This window comes from Diplotaxodon limnothrissa, linkage group LG14 (genome assembly GCF_057381915.1).
Source record: "Diplotaxodon limnothrissa isolate DT_005_m linkage group LG14, D_limnothrissa_male_GT1.1, whole genome shotgun sequence".
Taxonomy (NCBI): Eukaryota; Metazoa; Chordata; class Actinopteri; order Cichliformes; family Cichlidae; genus Diplotaxodon; species Diplotaxodon limnothrissa.
This window is the reverse complement of record NC_140609.1, coordinates 18,650,948-18,670,546: the sequence shown is the minus strand read 5'-3', so window position 1 is coordinate 18,670,546 and position 19,599 is coordinate 18,650,948. Positions and strand designations below refer to the sequence as shown.

The window sequence follows — 19,599 nt, the reverse complement described above, 5'->3', positions numbered from 1 at the left end:
CAATAAATTGCTCTGCCCAACGCCTGTGTAACACTCTCGTGTTTTGTTTTATTTTTGCTTTGGGCAGCTCAAGTCATGAGAGTTGGAGCCGACCGACAGGCTAAAGCTCAAAATACTGCATGGCACTTTGCAGCAAAATGTGGCATAGAGTCGCAAGATCTTCTGCGGGGTTTTTTCTTCGGGTTATTCAGGCTTACAGATGAGCACAACATCGTGTTAGTGGCTGCTTGCATAGCAGTAATTCAGCGATTTGAATTCCATCTTGGCTGCTGCCTTGAGAGATGCAAAGCAGTCTGTGAGTTTTAATATAGTGAAAGGACTTAAAAGCATATGCGTAGAGATGTCTTTGTACGCATGTGTTATAATCAGAGAAAACTATGTCTTTCTTTCTCTCTCTGCTAATTTTTCCAGGTATGACATCCACCACTTGAACAAGGCCACCTCGCCTGTTCCAGCATCCCTTAGGTGGTGAACTGGCTCAAGTGGCGTTTCTGATCCTCGCACCAGATGCTGTCTCACCTCCATCACAGGCAGGCTCTTTATTCAGTGACGCCTGAAATTAGATGGTGCACATTTAAGGCGAATGGAAATTTTGGTGGTGAAATTGGCACTGGGGTGTTTGTTGCCAGTCACCGAGGCTATGGCAGCGTGAAGAGAAGCACACTGTGGATTTTCTAATAATTCAGAACCAAATGGCTCTTTTGAGAGTACAAAATTTTCTTCATTCAACCCAGTTTCCAGCAATAAGTTTCTGCGTGTGTGCCGCCGTGCAGCCAGTCGTGCGTGAGGCAATCCTTTGTCTGTGAGTGAATTCACCATCGCCAAAACCAACATATGCTCTTGCATACAGCGATGCTCCTCGTGACCAAGCTGTTGTCTTGTCAGAGATAAGGGATCTGTAAAGAAGAGTGGCACTGAGGAGTGGAGGTTGTGCGGTCTGCCTCTTACTCAGGGTAAGTAAAGTGGCAAACAAGACTTATCAGTGTACTTTTTCCCACTCTTTTTATTTTGCTCAGCATCTTTTCCCCTCCTGTTTCACTATTGCCCTTTCCCTCCTGCTTCTGAGCAGCTCCTCATTTCCTTCTTTCCTCACCCCCCTCTCGTGCTCCTTTCATTGCTGCAGCCCACCCTGCTCCGAGCTTTAATGGTACATGCCATTAGAAAGCCCGTCTCTGGAAGGGAGGAGGGGGGAGGGTGGTCTCAGCCTCAGCTAAGAGGCTACTTTAGTCTCCCGACATAAGCACATTCACAGATGTCCCTGAACGGGCAGAGTCTCCTCACCCATCACGACAGAGCAGCCCGCTCCTGTGTGAAGCGACGAGCCGTGGACAGAGAGGAACGCAGAGGGATAAAAAGCGAGGTAGTGAGAACGAGGGCGGGAGGGAGAGCAGGAGAAAGAAGAGGTGAAGAGCCACAGAGCAAAAAGAAATACATCGCTGTTACTCTGACGTCTCCCCCCCGTGCTCCCTGTTTTGGTGTGAATGCAAGAAGAGGAGAAGGGGGGAAAGGGGAAGGAAAATAAATCCCGGGAGCTTGAGTCGACTCTTTGCTTTATATTCCCATCTTTTTTTTCCTTTCTTTCTTTTTTTTTTCTATCTCCATCATCCAAGGCATGACGGCGAGTTTCAGCTGGCACTGCAGAATATAAGAAAGGGATGCTTTTTGAATGCCGCTTCTCTTCTGACAAGGGACAAGGAAGAGCGAAAGAGGGACAATAAACAGGATTTCTAGATTGATTGGGAGTCCCTATGCCGTATGCACTGGAATAGCAGGGTTGCTCTGAAGTCTTTCAATGAGGTAAAAAAATAAAAATAAAAATAAGATTATCTTTCTGTTTTCTGTGCGCCCGATTGGCTGTCATGGTCAGATATACATCTGAGAGGCACTTGAAAGCATGCACGTAGAAGCTTGACAGAGATAAACCCATTTCCATGCCGATCAGGTCTGGAACAGCAGTAGGGAGATTGCCATCTTTGTCCCTGGGTCGCCGTGAACAGCGGCACGCTGGAAGTGACAGGGAGAATCTATTCGTGTTGCATGCCGCAGAGAGGCAGTGTGAGCAGGCTTTCTCTCTCAGGAGAAGAGTCTCGGTCGCCCTGATGAAAGGAATTGCTGATAATCCTCATGATGAGCATTTGAGTGCTGAAAGAGCAGAAGGGCAAGGAGAGATTTTCTCTCAACCAGAAGTGCCGCCACACACGGTCTGACTGGAATTTAGAGTCAGCTGGCAAATGGAAACATAAATTTACTGTGTATATATATATATATATATATATATATATATATATATATATATATAGATAGATAGATAGATAGATATAGATAGATATAGATATTAAAAGGTCTAGTGAACAATATACATCCCCCATGAAGAGTATAAAAGAAGAGTTGGTAATGGAACAAGATGCTGTTTTCAAAAAAGCAAAGTCCAAGCACTTTCACTTGTTACCCTGGGGAGCTATACACTCCCTTCTAGACAGAAAATAACAACTTGTCCACACCACTGAACAAAAAAAGAGCATTGGCTTGAGAAAAGGGAAGCTTGAGTTAACTGGGCTGTATGTTCTTTTTCGTGACACCCAGCCAGGAAACTCCCAGCTCTTTGAGAAAAATGTAACACTTGCTCTCTCGGCCAGCACAGGTGCTCGACAAACATGTGCATGCAGAGAATAACTGTACTGTATGTATGCTGTCATTATATATTGTGGGTTTGGGTGATGATTGTGATTATTAGATGTTTGTGTGTGTACATAATTTGAAAGGTGCAGAAAATAGTGCTCCATCATGGGGAAGAGGGAAAGAGAGTGCAAATTTGGAGTGTGTATTGGTAATATCAATATTGCAGGGTTCAGTGCTTACTTACATGTGTTTGCTGCAGGTTAGCTGGGAGTTCTTAGCCTACTAACAGAAGTGGAAAGTCTTGCGCCATGTGGTTACAGGTCTGGAGGTCTGGGCTGTAGTCCTGAGTCCTTAGTCATGTGTCAAGACACATCAAGTTGTCTGTCCCTGGAAGTTCTGACTGGTACATTCACGGCATCCTCACACCCATCATGAATTCATTCATATTGGGCAAATATGTTTTCTCTCAGGCTCATATTAAAAACAAAAAACAAAAAAGTGACAGATTCGAAGAAATAAACAGTCCAAAATAAGTTGTTACACTTTGCTCCCTGTCTGATTTGGTGGAGTAATTTTTATAGTCTTTTTTTCAGCTAAGTGGTGTATTTATGTGCATTTGCAACATTAAATGAGAAATGAACCCAAAGCTGTGGTCGCTCAAAGGACAGTGTTTCTATTAGCCATGCTTAGACATACAGTTACAACACGGAAATATAGGCAAGTGTATAGCTCTGTTTCTCCACTTAATCTGTGTCACTGTCTGCATACATGACTGCAGCAACACCTGGTGCCTCTCTTTCCATTTTGTACAGTACGGTGGGCTAATGCTCACATGCAGTGAACCTGTGCATATTTGCTCCCAGCTGTTTCTCACACGGGTGTTGGGATGCTCGTGTAGCGCACATCTCCCTGACTGTGTATATATGAAGTCTCAGCTCAGTCTGGCAATGTCAGCAAATAGCATCCGTATCTCATTTATGGAAGCGGACGGCTTGTCATTTCGGTCTGTGTTCAAGGTTGCCCCCTCTTTGGCCACACAATACACAAAGCGCTCAGAGGCCAGAAATAAACACAAACACCGCCACCTTCCACCTGCCACCATAGCTCATGGTTTACAGGACAGAGCAGAACAGAGTCAGATAGGTATTACAAATCTACTCCTCTGGATTTATTTCCTATTTTTTTATAAAAACCTTTTACCACAATTACATATAAATCAAAATTATTTTTGTTCTGCGACGCTATAAAGCCAAAATTTCAATATTTTCCCTGACTATCCAGTTTCCTTTATAGCAGTAATAGAATGGCCTGAAAGCCTCTTTTTCTCACCGTCTTCCAGAAGGTTGTAAAACCTTCTATGTAGAGTGCTAATTGGTAATGTAAACACTCAAATGTCTTTATTAGTAAACCTTTTCACTGGATAATAAACCTTGAAATGTTCAGAAATAAATGTCAGGAGCTCAGAAACAAAGGTTTTGAAATCCATATCACCAAACTTAGCCGTCTCCACACAATGGCCCTCATTTACTAACAGTGCGTATGCACAAATCTGTGCGTAAATGGTGCGTACAAACATTTCCATGCAGACATTAGCAAATGATTACAGCAGCATATTATCACATTTTTAACAGCACTGCTTTAATGTAAAGCGGCAGCAGATTTTTTTTAAACAGTGAGGACTTCAGAATAAAAGTCACTATAATTAACATATAATACACTATAGCGCCACTATCCACAATCTTAAAGAGGTGCAGGTGTTGAATGTCCATGTGGAATACACATGTTCATCAGCAGCAGCTCAGCAGCATTTCACACCTCATTGCGCGGCGTAATAATATGTATGAAACCTGACAAGACGGAGGGATTAGACTTTGAACAAATGTTTTGAGAGCTATTGAGACGAAACCGCGGAGGTTCAGAAACAGAGAGCACCACGTGGGTGGATGCCAAGCAAGTCTACCTACACTGAGAGCTTGCAGATAAAGGTTTTGGAGCTGGACAACTTTCATTTATGTTTGATGTCTGTTGGGAGTGTGTTGTAGGTTTCTCTTTGAAGGTAACCAAGCTCCTCTGAAGATTCAGTCATGGAGCTGCCCAGCCTTGGGCAACGGAGGGGTAAAGCAGTACGTGACAGTACATTGTCTTTATCACAAAGGACAGTGTATATGGCTTAACAAAGTCTAAAGCAGCCAGTATGTGTCTGTACAGAGTAGTATACTGTTCCCCATAAATCTCAATGATCATGAAAATAAAATAGATGAAAAAAATCAGACTGTTTGCCAGAAGGCTTTGTCACCTCTGCTTGCAAATATCACACACTGTCGTGAGCAAATACAACACCAAAATGTGTGCCTGTATTTCACATTTACATTGAAAAATGAAACTGCCTCAAAGTACTAGTATTACACCAGAAAGCGATGTTTATTACTTATGAATGGTGAAGAAGAAACTGACTTTCTGCCTATTTTTTATGAAAAACACCTGTTAATTCATTTTGTGCCCCCCTGCATCAACACCAATTATCCACTTTATTAAAACATTATTTTGCACCAGGAACAGAGAGTGTGTTGATTTTTTTTTTTTTAAAAACCCATCTTTATCTTCCACCCCTGTCTCTAAGTGTTCATGGTGCGAAAGCTGGGTAAGGATGAATGGAAGACAGATGAGATTTAGACTTGATTCAAGGTTCTTTGTTATATAAATATTTGTTTCTTAGCACTGTATGTAAAAGCTCAGTCTGGGCAACAGTGTCAAAAGCTGAACTTTTAATTGTATGAAAACAAATGATGGCACGGTCTGAATATGGCCCAAGGCAGTAGGTGGGGAGGGCGGGCTAAAAAACATGCCCTTTGTAATGAACAAGCATAGAAGCGAAGTAAAAGCAAAATGGCAACTAAAAACAATCTGCTGGGCCTTGCAGCAGTGTTGTTGTACCTCAGCGGATTACACTCCACGGGGCACTTAAAATCTGTCTGGCTGCCCATTAAGACAGCCACTATCCTGGCTCATTAATGTCCTGCAGAGGAATTAGAATAAACGGTGCTCTACAGACTCACGTTGGCAGAGGCTCTCTGCCTTCTCTCCAGCAGCTTTTCTCCCTCCAGGGACAGCAGTTGTTTGCCCGCGGTACACCAGAGTAGCTTGGAGTGACCAGCAACACCAAATAATTAGATGCTCCACTCCTCCAAATGGCTGTAGCTGTTGAATTCATCCTGACTTGTTACAGCTATTTCAGGGACGATGCCAAATATAATCACTGTGTAGGATACCAACACTCACTTCAATGGGAAAATTGGGTTTGAAAAGCAAAGATTATAAGAAGAGGTTGGGATCTTGAAAGTAGCGAGCGATGACGCTCATAATCAAGTGCATTAAAGTCAAAGGAAAAGAGTGCCTGGAGGGGGACTAGATTAAGTTCTTCTTGTTTTTTGTTTTTCTGAGCAAGTTTTAGCATTTTTTAACAAGTGTTTAAATCTCCTGAAAGGTTATTGCTTCATAGCTTCTTACTTCTTACTTTTAATGGGCGATCGTGGCTCAAGAGTTGGGCGTTCGCCTTGTAATCGGAAGGTTGCCGGTTCGAGCCCCGGCTTGGACAGTCTTGGTCGTTGTGTCCTTGGGCAAGACACTTCACCCGTTGCCTACTGGTGGTGGTCAGAGGGCCCGGTGGCGCCAGTGTCCGGCAGCCTCGCCTCTGTCAGTGCGCCCCAGGGTGGCTGTGGCTACAATGTAGCTTGCCGTGAATGTATGGGTGGATGACTGGATATGTAAAGCGCTTTGGGGTCCTTAGGGACTAGTAAAAGCGCTATATAAATACAGGCCATTTACCATTTTAAATTGCAGTTATGAACAAAAAAAAGGGGAAAAAATATATTAGATACCATAATTTGTCAGGTGGAAACCATTGCATCCTGTCAAATACATCACTATTCCTCAGGCCAAGGGAGGAGACCCTCAGCTTTGGTTGTTCTTTTTGTTGCTGCTGCCATGTTCTTGCGTTATAAATGCATCCCGCCACTAGATGCCTCGTTCACTAAATCAATGTCAAATGAAAATAAATCTGTTTTTTTTTCTTCTTCTTCTTTTTCATTTTAAACCAACAAAAGAAAATCAATGTGTCAGTTCAATAAACTACACAAGTATGTTTCTCTTCTTGCCGTATTGCCGCGGGGAAATGAATTCAAATTTTTCAACGAAAAAAAAAAGAAAGAAAGAAATGTGACATTTTACCAGCTTCAGCTAACGTGTTTATTTCGCATACGCTGAACAAGTTGGTCTGATCATTAATCAAATGAGCAACGGGGATTTGCTGCTTTGGCTTGTAATGCTGTTTACCAGTTTAATCAGTAATGCTGCACGATTCAAATAAGTTTACCCTTTTTCTTAATTATTTTGTTCTTGTATAATCTCATTATGTGTATTTGTGGCTAACCATAGTCCCTGGGGGAAGTTCTGCTGTTTTAGAAAAAAAAAGAAGGGAGAGAAGCTATTAGAGACAGCTGGCAGTGTGGTATCAGTTGTGTTCACATTCATCGGGCATGCTGTAGATTAGGAGCAGAGATGCTACCGGAGGCATATCGTATGTGCAGTCGCATACTCTATGCACAGGCACACAAAGCCACACACAGTCTACAATATCTGCAAGCACAAACAATAAAGCTTTCCCTCCCCCTATTGTCGAATCCTATTCTGCTAAATAGTGACCAAGTATAGGGTGGAAAACACTTTTTTTTTTTTTATCCCTTTTCTTCTCTGTCTCAACCCATCTTAATATACTTTCATTGGGTGCATAAGCGAGGAGGGAGAGCCTCTTTGTGTCCTTCATGGCAAAATGAGCTTAACCTATAATCAGCGTGGTGGAGATGGCACAGCTCGAGTATCGCGGGGAGCGTTCGGCCCAGAGGTGGGAGCTTTTGCATGAAGCCAGCTGTGAGGCTATAGTATAGTTCCCTGCCTTAATAGTAGGTGTCTGAGATCAGGGGGGGCTGAGATGATCATTTCACATGATGACAGGGGTTTTCCCTTATCACGAACATGTCCACACAATGATAATGTGACCTGACAGTGCTGGTGATCACTGTGGGCGAGGTCTGTTGGTGCTGGTTAGAATGGAGTATTTCCGAGGGTCTACGCAGGCATCACACAAACACACACACACATAACATGTAGTTTTGAATATTTTATGCGTGTGCCAACTTGGAGATCATTCCTGATGTTTTTTGTGTTTTTTTTAGTAAGGAGTCTGTTCACAGCTATCAACACCAAATATAAATGTCTGACTGAGTCTTCTTTGCCTTTTTTTGTGCGTTTGTTTCTTTGTTGTTGTTGTTTTTTTTCTTTATTCGCCTGATAAAAATCCAGCTCCTACTTGTGGTTGCAGCTGTTTATACTTACAAATTAAGCAACAGTGATGGCGAGCACACAGCACAATAACATATTCCCAGGCACAAACGAGCTCTCTCAATTACCCTCTCGAGAAAATTCTAGAGGCTTTGACGTAAATCCCTCAGCTTTAACTGCAATAAGCATCCGTCCACCTCTCCAAGGGGAAAGGATCACCTTTTGAACATGCTGAGAGATTATTGCAGTGAACACATGGACACATTTATGAACCTCAGCCAGCTGCAGCCAACAAATGCAATGCAATGAAAAAAAGTGGTCTACCCATGAAAAAGAGATTGTGCTATTTCTCAGAAGCAGTATGAATAAAGAATGTGCTTCATATAATCAATATTGGTATTTATAGAACGACGTCTATTCAGCATAAAACTTCTAATTGACTACTAATTGACATAATGGATGGGTAATAATATGAGTAAAGCTGACAGCTGAGACATGGCATAGACTAATTTGCTTTCTGCTTAACCCTGATTAACTGCTCACCTCAAAGCGGGCTTACACCAAAAAAGAAAAGGCATCTTTCTAAGCTGATTAGGATGTATTTTGACCTCTTACATGTTACATTGTTAAACACGCCTTGCAGGTAAACTGACATTTTGATGGAGGTTTTTCTCTGATTCTCTGAGTTTTCCACTGATCTTTACTTTGTAATGCAAAAACAGTTTGTTTTCAACAAATCAGCAACTTTGGTTATTCTTGTTTTTGTTGTAGGTGGATTCTATACTCAGTCTGTGTTCCCATCTGTGGCCAGATCTGTGATCTTTGAAGGTGTTCAGCTTCATCCAGAATAACTCCTGATATCTCACCTTTGTTACCAGCTATACAGGAGCCAAGACTAGCATCTTGCACTTTTCCTCTTTCGTGGTGCATTGTGTAAATATTGAGATGCTATGCACTCGACGAAAAATAAATAAATTGCTCTTTGGTAAGCAGGTCCTTGATGTGTTTTGAGAAATCATTGTTAGAATTAACGATGGTGCTAGACGTGAGAATTCATCAGTAGGCTGCATCTCATTTGTGCTGAGCTCCATTCATAATGTTATTAAGAAACTGGATGTTTGACAGACAGAGACTGTGTTTCTCTATCATGTTATTGACTCACCTGAGACCAGTCGCAGCAGATGGTTGCCTGTCTCTGAGCCTGGTTCTACTAAAGGTTTCTTCCTGTTAGAAGGGTGTTTTTCCTTCCCACTGTTGCCAGGTACTTGCCCATATTTGGTCGTCTGATTGCTGAGGCTTTCTTACCATCACTGTGGGCTCTTTACCTTACAACATAATGCACCTTCGAGTGACTATTGTTGCTATGTGACTATTTGGTGCTATGTAAATAAAAGTGAATTCAACTGACTTGACATGTTGCCAGTTAAACTAATAAGCTACACCACCTATTTTTACAGACATTTTTTGGTCCCTGTCGCAACCTTTTTGAGACATCAAACTTAAAAATGGCCTTATCGTTTTCTCAACAAAATAAATTCTCTCAGCTTAAACATTTAATATGTTTTATGAGTTTCATTTTAAGTGAAATATAGGCTTTATGAGATTTGCAAATCTCAATCTATTGTCACTTCCATACCAACGTTTTTGGAATTGGGCTTGAAAATATAAACACTTAATATTCACTAAGTAAAAAATAAAACAAAATAAATCTTTGAGTCACGCTGTTGTGATTGGCAAATACTTTCCTTAAACTACACCCCTGCAGATTCTGTTCACAGAAGGCGGCCATATTAACACCTGCCAAAGCAGAGCTACAGTTCCTGCCACAGTACATGGAGCTGGTCTCCAGGACCACATTTTGCAATGACACACACACAGACAGACTTACAAGGTGAGAACAATGCCAGCCTCACTACTGCAGTTCATAATAAACTGACTGACCCTTTGAGGGCGTGCATGAGATTCTGTCTCTCTGTCACAGTTCACAGTGTAAGCTGCAGTTGTGGACCTTTGCAAAAACCAGCTTAGTGTGAAATAAGAAGAAATGCCAGGCTACTAGTGCGTCAATTTTCTAAATGATTTTCTAAATGATTTTCTAGATCTGAGACCAATCGGATTTACTAATCTATCCCATGAAAACACTATTTAAAACCATGACATTCTTGTGTTTTTTGTATTTTTTATCTTTTTTTTTTTTCATTTTATCCACCAGTGCTGGATGTGCTGAACTCATTTTCTGCCATGGCGCAATCATCCTCGTCACACAGTATGAAATAGGATTGGCACAGTGAGGCCTGTCTGGTTTTCCTATTCAGAGTTACTCGAGCTAATGTATGCAGCAGTTGTGACTGTTTTGACTTAGTGAGACGGATAAACACTCCTTTACAACCGGGAATTGCTCTAGATTAAATATTAATGAATGTTTCTTCCGTGTGTGAGAAATTTACATATGAAGACCAGCAATATCAAGCAAGATGGACCAAAAGTGATTAAATTCATCGTTTTTGATTTCACTGTTAAATTAGGTTTGTTATGATGGACCTTTAGAGGAACTAATTGAAAATATGCCCACTTTAAGAAGTCGGGGTGACATGAGTGAGAGGAAGAAGGATTTCATGTTCCAAAAAAACACTGCCTTATGCATAACGAGGAGTGAGACATGACAGGCCTCAACTAGCCTGTTGTTATTGTTCTAGTTGACGTGACTGCGTGGCATTTCATGTGCAGTGGGTGCCAATTACATCCCACTGGCAATCAATGCAAAGTGTCCCCGCTGCCGCTGATATACTATTAAAATGTGGGTTTGAACCACTTTAGTAAGTTTACTTTGCGTATGAAATATCGTCTCTGTTGTTGCTTTTGGCATCTGTGGATGAGAGGCCCGCTTTGAGGTGACGTGCTTTTTGCGACTAATTGTTACGATCAAGTTAAAGTCAAAATTTGAAAAGGACGAGCTGACCCGTTGGAGCGTCTTTTCATTTATCACCTTCTCTGCTCTGGGCTTCAATTTTTGAGCTTAATAAGAGCAGGGAGCAGCAAGTCTGACCGGCGTTAATTTGCTAAGCTTCTCAGCTATAAGAGTTAATTACCGTGAACAAACTGTGAAATACAGATACAAAATAAAGAGCTTAAACTGTTCATGCTTGTAATCATTTCCATAATCATTTCATAAGTGTTAAGTCTCTCTGCCAAAGAAGACTGGCACATTATGAAACGCGTGGACTTCAACGACAGCAGGCTTTCAAAGTCTATATTTCAGAACATGGAGAACGTCGACAGATGCCGAGTCTAATTTCTCTGTACTTAATGCTAACTAAGTTGTAGTTTTTATTTGCAGTCCTGAGGGCTGCTGCGTGGTGCCCCTTAGGCTACAGCTACGGAGCTTGTCCGTACCATCTGACTGCAGATATGATGGCCATGAATATTATCATTATCACTTAAAACATATCCAGAAATTACTAGAGCAGAAACTGAGCAATGACTTGTGCAGTCATGGTGCACAATTTGCACTTTATTTCAGCATGGGCATTCATGGCACTTCATAGCATGGCCTTGATGTTCATTTTACTGTAAGGTCAGCATTTAAAAGGCACAATCTGTAATATAACTATGGGAACCACTTATAACGCATTTTCATGCTGCTTTTGGATGATCACTAAAAGCAGCTGGGCTTTGAGACATTATAATCACAGACAATGTGAAAAAAGTGGACTGAAAGGGTAGCTGGAATTAATGTCATATATGGATTGTTACAATTTTCAGTAGAAAATGAGGGTCTATTGAAAAATAAACACATCCTAATGCATCTTTGTCACTGACCTGACCTGAGAGTAATGCATTGCAGGGTGGAACACACTGTCATCTACGTCAAGTTTAGCCGTCTCCCTGTAAGGCAGGTGATTTCTGAATGACTTATCCAGTTGTGTTCTTAACAGATCAATAGAGCAGTGCACTGAGGGACCTATTATACTGTTTCCTCTTTAGATTCCAGCGCAGTTTGAGAGGATCTCAATGAGAATGAATCAGCACTGTAGTCCTTTTTGTTCCCGTGAGAGACTCTGAGAAATATCTTATTCATGTCTACCTCATCTTTGCAAAAGTACAGGGGGAATGGAGCAAAAGAATGCTAGACAAGCTTTCTGTAAATTGTTACTGTGTAGATAAAGTGGTAGTTGCATTAAATGCCATCTAGGTATCTCTGACAGCGTAATAATTGTTTGTGCTGCCTGATGACGCACCCGTGTGAACGTGCGGTGTGTCCAAAATGCTGCGCGCTGATCAAAGTGGCTGTGTGAACATTTTCAAACGTGGAACTTGATGCCCGGCCTCAGGCGGAGCCCAGCTGGAACCCGCCTCAGCTATGTGGTGTCCAGTAATCTCGCATCTGTTCTCCTGATACGATTTATGTACACAAATCTATATGGGAATGTCTGTTTCTACTATTCATATATGTTAAATTAGCAGTAAACTGTGGTATAATGTGCTCTCATTAAGCATAGCAAATTTAATTTTAGCTCAGTGTCTTTGTTATTGAATGAAAACAACACTAGGCAACATGAAAGCTCATCATTGCAGCAACACAAATGCACCCGCAGCGAGCACCTTATCAGTTAAAGTGAGTCTGTGTGTATGCATGTCCTTTGTTTTTTACTTCCATAGACACAAATTCTGTAATTTGAATGAATGCCAATAGGCTGTGCGTGGCTACAAGCTGCTCAGTTTAGCATTATTGGTAGGCGCAACTGAACAGAACAATGTTCACACTGATGGAAGGAGTCGAGTTATAATATGCAGTGGGTTGGAGGCCCGAAACGAATGCCCTTGTGTGATTGATTACGCGCTACAAGCTAATGAGATAAACAGAGCCTGAATCGATTCAGCCGAGGTGGAATCATGCCAGAGGGGCATATGCAGCCATGTGCAATGACTCTATTGACACGCTCATATTCAAAGGATCGGTGAAAGAAACCAAGCTCCGGTTTCAGCTGAGAAGAGAGCTGTGTCCTCTTCCACTGCACGGAGCTGCTTTATACCCAGCACTGCAATAAGGGTTATTGTGGTCAATTCAAACACTCACGATGAGATCTGACAAGCTAGATACTTACTGCTAAACAACCACTGTTAAGGAAACCTTTTTTCAAAAACAGACAAGAAAATGGCATTGTAACAGGCCATTTTCTTTTTCAACAAGCCTAACAGCAGTTTACAAGTGTGAACAACCATCAGCATGGGAACTATTTTCTGTAGCTGCTGCAGTTTTGGCTCATTGGCCAGTGATAGATATTCCAACTACTGAGGTTGACCAATTAAAGCTTTATGTTTCAACAAGACAACTAGGGGAGGATAAAAACGGCTGGGCCGGGCACCTGTGAGTGCCTTTCCAGGAGCTAAATGCTGAGCGTGTTTAAGGCGGTGAATTAGAAACATTGAGTCCAGAGACAAACTATTTCATATAATTGTGGTCACGCATGAGATACTTTGTAAGGTTCAAAAGAAGCTAAATACTTGTTTTTATCCCACTCCCTGGGGCTTGACCTTACACACCAATATTCCAACATGAGTTGTATTTTTCCATGTTGCATCTTAATTTCTATCAGCACGGACAGCGTTTGAAACACAGATCGAGCATGGTGGATTTTAAGCCTTTTCACGCTCTCCGATAAGCACGACTGCAGGGAAATACGACCAAACTCCTAGAAGGGCATTCACAGGGGGCGTGTTCACTTGACTGCTTTACGATTGTGTCACTCAAAGTCTTGTCTGCACACTAGAGGACACGAGGGGGAGATTCATCAGTCACCGAAAATAGGGAGTGGAAGATAAAGTACAGTAGAGTATGGCATTATTAACTTTTTTTTGCAGAGGACAAAGGGGACGGGTGTGCCAGTGTCTACGTGCCTCCAAAGGCTTAGAGGGAAAACACAAAATTTCATCAGTGTCCAAGTGCATAAAAATTAATTTGTTGTAGTGTCTGATGATAAGCCTTTAGGCAGGAAGGCAGCAGAGTGGCAGGGTTGTTACAATTCCTACACAGATGAACAGTTCAAAGAGAGAGGCTTTTTCATTTGCGTCCAGACTTTCCCCATGAGACTGACATTTCCTTTTGCCGCAAAAGATCATCTGTGTGTTTGTGTTTGGAGGTGCATTATCGTTAAAGGCTTAACATATATGTTTATGTGGCCTGTACAGTACACTTTAGAAAGGCAGGATCTCCTACATTAAACGAGGCTTAATCATTAAAAGTTAAATATGTGAAAGTGTTAAGTAGCTTAAGCATCATCACAAATGATTCTTGTTTTTTTTTTTTTTTTTTGCTCAGTCCTACATTTAAAACAGTGAACTCATATATAGCAACTGTAAAGTATAATACTGTTTAAACTGTAATCCTGTAGCAAGCTCTTCATTCAATTTCAAAGAAGTGTTTTTATGTTAAGTCTAGAAGGCACAGCTTAAATCTACGAGTTATGTAAGAAGCCCAAGCTTCAGCTAAAGGAATCACGTGCTCTTTGTACTTTAGAAAAATGATGTAGTACACATCTCCTTCAAAAGACGCTAAACTGGCTGATTCCACGGTTCAGTGGTTGTACGGTGCAGCAGCAACAGTGATGCTAATCACCACATGACTCATGGTGATTGGCAATGTTCGAGTGAGGCCTCGATGATGCTAAATTTGAGTATAGCAAAAATAAACAGGCTTCTGCACTACATTCAAAACTGGGAAATCAATATGGTTTCAGCCACGCCACACTGCAAATGAAAAGCATGCATGCCATGATAATGGATATGGATTCCTGCTTGTGTGGCTCATATTTCAGCACCATGCTGTGCTAAAAATCTTCATATTTAGCACTAAAGGAGATGGTTGATGGTTGTGCACAGGAGAGGAAGTGAATTTTTTTTCTGGTGTGACCTCTTTTAGAATTACTGCCAAAAGAGCAGAGGAATAGTCACTTTGTGTGGCTGCAATATTCTTTTTGAGTAGACCTTTCCTTTAACCTATAACTGCTTAGCATATAGTACTGTAGGTGGGTTTAAAAGGCCACTGCCAGATCTGCCTGCTGCTGCTCTTATAATTAGTAGCGGTCAGAGGCCAGCACAGCAAACACAGAGTGGAGATGAACTTTTAGACGGCGGGTAAAATGCAGCAAGGTAGGCAAACATTACTGTATGCAGAAGAGACAGTGAGGAATCAAGGCAGAAAGAGCTACATTAGAATACATATCCTGCTGAGAGAAGTTCCATCACAGTCTTGGGATGTCTCACATTGTTTGTAACTACTAAGACACCTTGTCTGCATCAGGCGTCCTGGTGTGTCTTTCTGTTTGTGAGCCTTTGATGACGGTGTGTTTGTGTGTCTCTCAGGGTCACAGCGTTGTATTCCGGATATATTTGCTTCGTGAACAAGTTGTGGGTTTTTCTGTGGCTCTCAAGGATGATGTTACCAAGGTGATTCTGTGGTTGTCACAGGAAATATTGTCCAGCCAAGATGAATCTGGTCATAAAGAAGATACAATTTTTATTTTTTTATATATTTCACTGGGAATCATCGGATCATCTAGGATCATGTTTTCATGGCTTTATAAACTCTTATGATTTCGATCAAAGCATATAGGCTCCTTGATGTTAATGGGACGTGGGTGACTATAAACATAAGCCATCCCCACTTATATTTAACTGGCTTTAATCTAGATATGTTTTCACATTCAGATTTTAATTTAAACATTTGGTTGAATACTTTCTTTATATTGTCTGCATATTCTCAGAAATTATCACTGAAAAGCAGTGTCTGTGTTGATGGACATTAAAAGGGTTACATGGCAAGCCTAGTTAGCCTGTGATGTTAGCTTGCATAAGCAGACTACACAGCTCTGACTAGAGCCTGGCTGATAAAGGATTTTGGAGACAAAAATCCAATATTCCGATATTTCTCTGACACCATTAGCCATTTATTTTATTTGCTCTACTCCACAGCTCGGATTGGCTGATTGTTGTTTGCCGCACTCCAAACACATGTTGCAGAGTGCCCTCTGATGGACAAACTATGCAACATCAACACTCCTAACATGTCTGAAGGGTGTTTCTCCCATTTCTTCTGCACTTTTTTATTTTAATTCATGGGCCTTTGCAGATGATAGATTGAGAAATAACTAATATTAGCAGACAATCTCGGGCTGCTGACAATTGTGTTGGGCCCCAGCTATGACATGAGTCAGACAGAGTTGATGATAACAGCCAAAATCACGCTATAATCAGTCAAGCAATAAAATTAACTCCATCCAGACGCCTTTGTCACAATCCATTTTCTCTAAGATGTCCAAAAGCTGTAATATCATCCCTTGAATATTCTGCTTAATAGTTGCTGTAAAATTATAGCTTAGAAGCAGATATTCATATTCATTCACAGTCATTCTGATATGTATGAATTGTGGCTGAATATGCTGGTTTAACCTGGTCATCTCTTACTCTTACCCATTTATAATAATAATAATAATAATAATAATAATGCAAACATTGTCCTATACACTGTGCTGATAGGAATCAAACACATTCAGACACTGTTCTATAGTCAAACCTATGTTTAACAAAGACAAATCCACTATTTTACACATTTCATCCTTGTTTCTTTTTGGACCAAAAATTACAGCGGTGAAGTTCCACTTTCAAAATCTCATCAGCGTTCACTTCAGTGTAATTACATTTTTTCTCCATTTGTTAAGCTCTCTCAAACAAGAACAACATGCAAGAATGCTTTATCCCACTTTAGTTCATTGATTTCCGTTTTGAGTTAAACATCAGTGTGCTTTGTTTTGTGTTAGTTTAAAGAAAATCTATGCAGATGCAAAGTTGTAGTTTTCCTGCAGAGAATCTTATTAAAACAGGTGATCAGTGCTACTAAAGAATAAAAAAAAACACTTGAATAATAAAACTGCAAGCATTATGTCAAAAGCAGATAGCTTAACAGATTAAATAAACAGGCAATGGCTTCATGGGGATCGAAATAGACAGGCTTTGAGTGTGGTCTAAGGCGGTGATTACTTCAGCATCCAGATCGATTAAAATTGTCCAGATCACCAAAGTCATTTCCTGAACCAAGCAAAGGGGATGACAATTTGTTTTTTGGACCACACACGAGCAGATTTTTGTTAGTTTGTTTCGTTACTTGTTTGTGCCTGGCTTTCATCCTGAGCTTGTGTAATGAGTGATTAGGGAGGCCAAAAGGGCTAAATGTAAGAGGGTTTAACCCAGTGAAAAAAAGAAGAAAGGGTATCCTGCAAAGCCGCGTTAAGCTTCAGTTATCTGATAAACGCAGTGTGCCCAAAGTAGCTTCAAAAACCAGCTCCTCACTCGATTAAGAACAATGTAGTACTGTCCTGGCTCCATAAGGAAGGAACAAAAATAACAAACCAATCTTAGGAATACCTTGTGATTGCTGAAGTTTTATCGATTGGGTGTTAACCACTCAATCGATAAAACTCGCTCACACTTTCCTCCATTGTTGGCGGGTAGAAATAATTAGGAGTGTTAGGATCCAAACAAAATACATTTTTTCAGTACCATTGTAGCCTTGGTAAACAGCTGCAAAGTGTCTAATAAATGCCACACGCATAGAGTGTGTTCACTTCTTAAAATATCAGGGGTTGTTCATGTCCACACAGAGTTGTGTATTTTTTCGGAGTTTTGATTTTCAAGTCGAAATTCAACACACAACTGACTTGGTTTAAATAATTTCCATCCTGACATTATTCCCTCTCTCGTTTAAACATAATTGCACCATCATGAATCACTTATACCTACAAAGAGCGATCAAAATATAACTAATAATAAAACTGAAGTAGCTGGGAAATGTACACCTACATCTCAATCAAGGCAATAAAATTTAATAAGCCTTTGAAACTGCAAACAGTGGTTGAATCCAAACATATTGTACAAACATGGCAAGAGATTTCGTTAATCAAAATCCCATGATGTCAAAAGGAAGAGGGGGTGAAGAAAAAAAAATAAAAAGACAAAGACTGAAAATTTTCCTCTGGCTCAGATTAGCACACACAGCACGTAGGCCTACAGAGATACCAACACTGAGTTTTCTCACAACTGAATACTGACAGGAAATGTTAACTCAAACCTGTTTGCCCCAGGAAACATCTCAAGGTTAAGAGAAGCCATGCATGAGGTCTGTATTCTCTGAAAGAAGACCTGCGCCCTTAGACCACCTGAGCCATTTCTTTTTCTCTCCGAGGTACCAAAATACATCTCCATCCAGCTTTCCAATGTAACCAGTAGCCTCAATTTGTCTGCTTGGACCTCTGTTTTGCCTAAAGGCACTGAAGTTGATTAAAGAGACGGTGTCAGATATGAAGCACCTCTCGCAGACCGTTACCAGTTGGAGGCCAGAGTGCTCACGCGGGTGTTTTTTCACATGGAATCACCTTGACACAGCACCTCTGATATCACTGGGCCTTAACTCAATCTCACCATAGTATGGTGTTAGATGAAGCAGGCAATAAGCTGTGAGGATGAACGGACAAAAAGCAATACGCCCAAGCTCTATTACTGTTAATTGAACTGGAAAGGAAGAGGGATATGTTAGAAAGACAGGCAACAGGGAGAGAAAGAGATAGTACATGGGGGTAATATACAGAGAGAACCTCCAGTAATAGCAATCTTATCTCTAGGTGAACTTAAGGTATGCAAGAGGTTAATTCAGTGTCGCATCGGAGAGACGGGTCCATTACACCGTCTCATCTGAGATATAGAGGCATGATGGTATCGCTACCTATCTGGGAATAAAAGCCAATTTGTGTAGGGATTTAGAGCTAATTGTAGATGCATGAAATCCAAAATGACTTCTCGTGTGTTACCAGCTGAAAACAAATGTGCTTCAGAAGTTTCGGACTTACAAGCTGATGAAAATTAATCACTTTTTTCTCTTTGCTGTTTTATTAGCAAAGATTTATTAGCAGAGATTGTCATGCTTGCTGTCTATAGATTATGCATTAATCCAAATCCCATTTACAGTACAGGCATTAATTTCCCAAAGGTGTCAGACACAAGTAACATTTTGCTCAGCAGCTCTGAAAGAGGAAGAGGAGACGGGACCGTCATTTGCTCTTCTCTGTTCCTGTGAGTGCAGACGTCTGATGGGTCAGGAATTCTGCAACAGCTGGGGCCACAAACACACAGGATATATTCTGCTCAGTCAAAGCTACCTGCGGCATGCGAGACTAAAGGACATCTACAGGTTCTGTATTTGCGTTATCTCAGAGCTCGTATTGCCTTCGTTGGTATTTTGAGCGACATTTCCTTGAGGTCATTCATACCACTCAACATCTGATGTGTTTAGAGCTGCTCAAGGCTGAGCGAAGAAACAAATAATTTCACATTCAAGTGGCATGTTCTGATAAGCACCTGACAGAATTTCAAAAAACCCCAAACTAAACTGTCCACCATGATTGTTTTGCTGTTTTGTGATTTACAAATCACATTGCATTATTCCTAAGCTGCGGGCTTCTTCTGGACTCCGCTATCCAACAACTGGAGACTGTCTCACTACGATGTCCAAGAGATGAGTCATCAGTGACATCAGCAAATGTATTACATTTAGGAATGAAAACGGGGTACTGTGTATGAAAATTGCTACAACTG

General features: G+C 41.1%; 1 protein-coding gene across 1 annotated transcript in view; it reads left to right on the top strand.

The window, feature by feature from the left end:
- Nucleotides 1–1,283: 1,283 nt before the first annotated feature.
- The window catches only part of LOC146618703 (galactosylgalactosylxylosylprotein 3-beta-glucuronosyltransferase 1-like), a 101,179-nt gene continuing 82,863 nt past the window's right edge, over nt 1,284–19,599 (top strand). The window contains exon 1 of the mRNA XM_085370395.1: nt 1,284–1,797. The gene's annotated coding sequence lies outside the window, so the exon portion shown is untranslated. The remainder of the gene's footprint in view (nt 1,798–19,599) is intronic.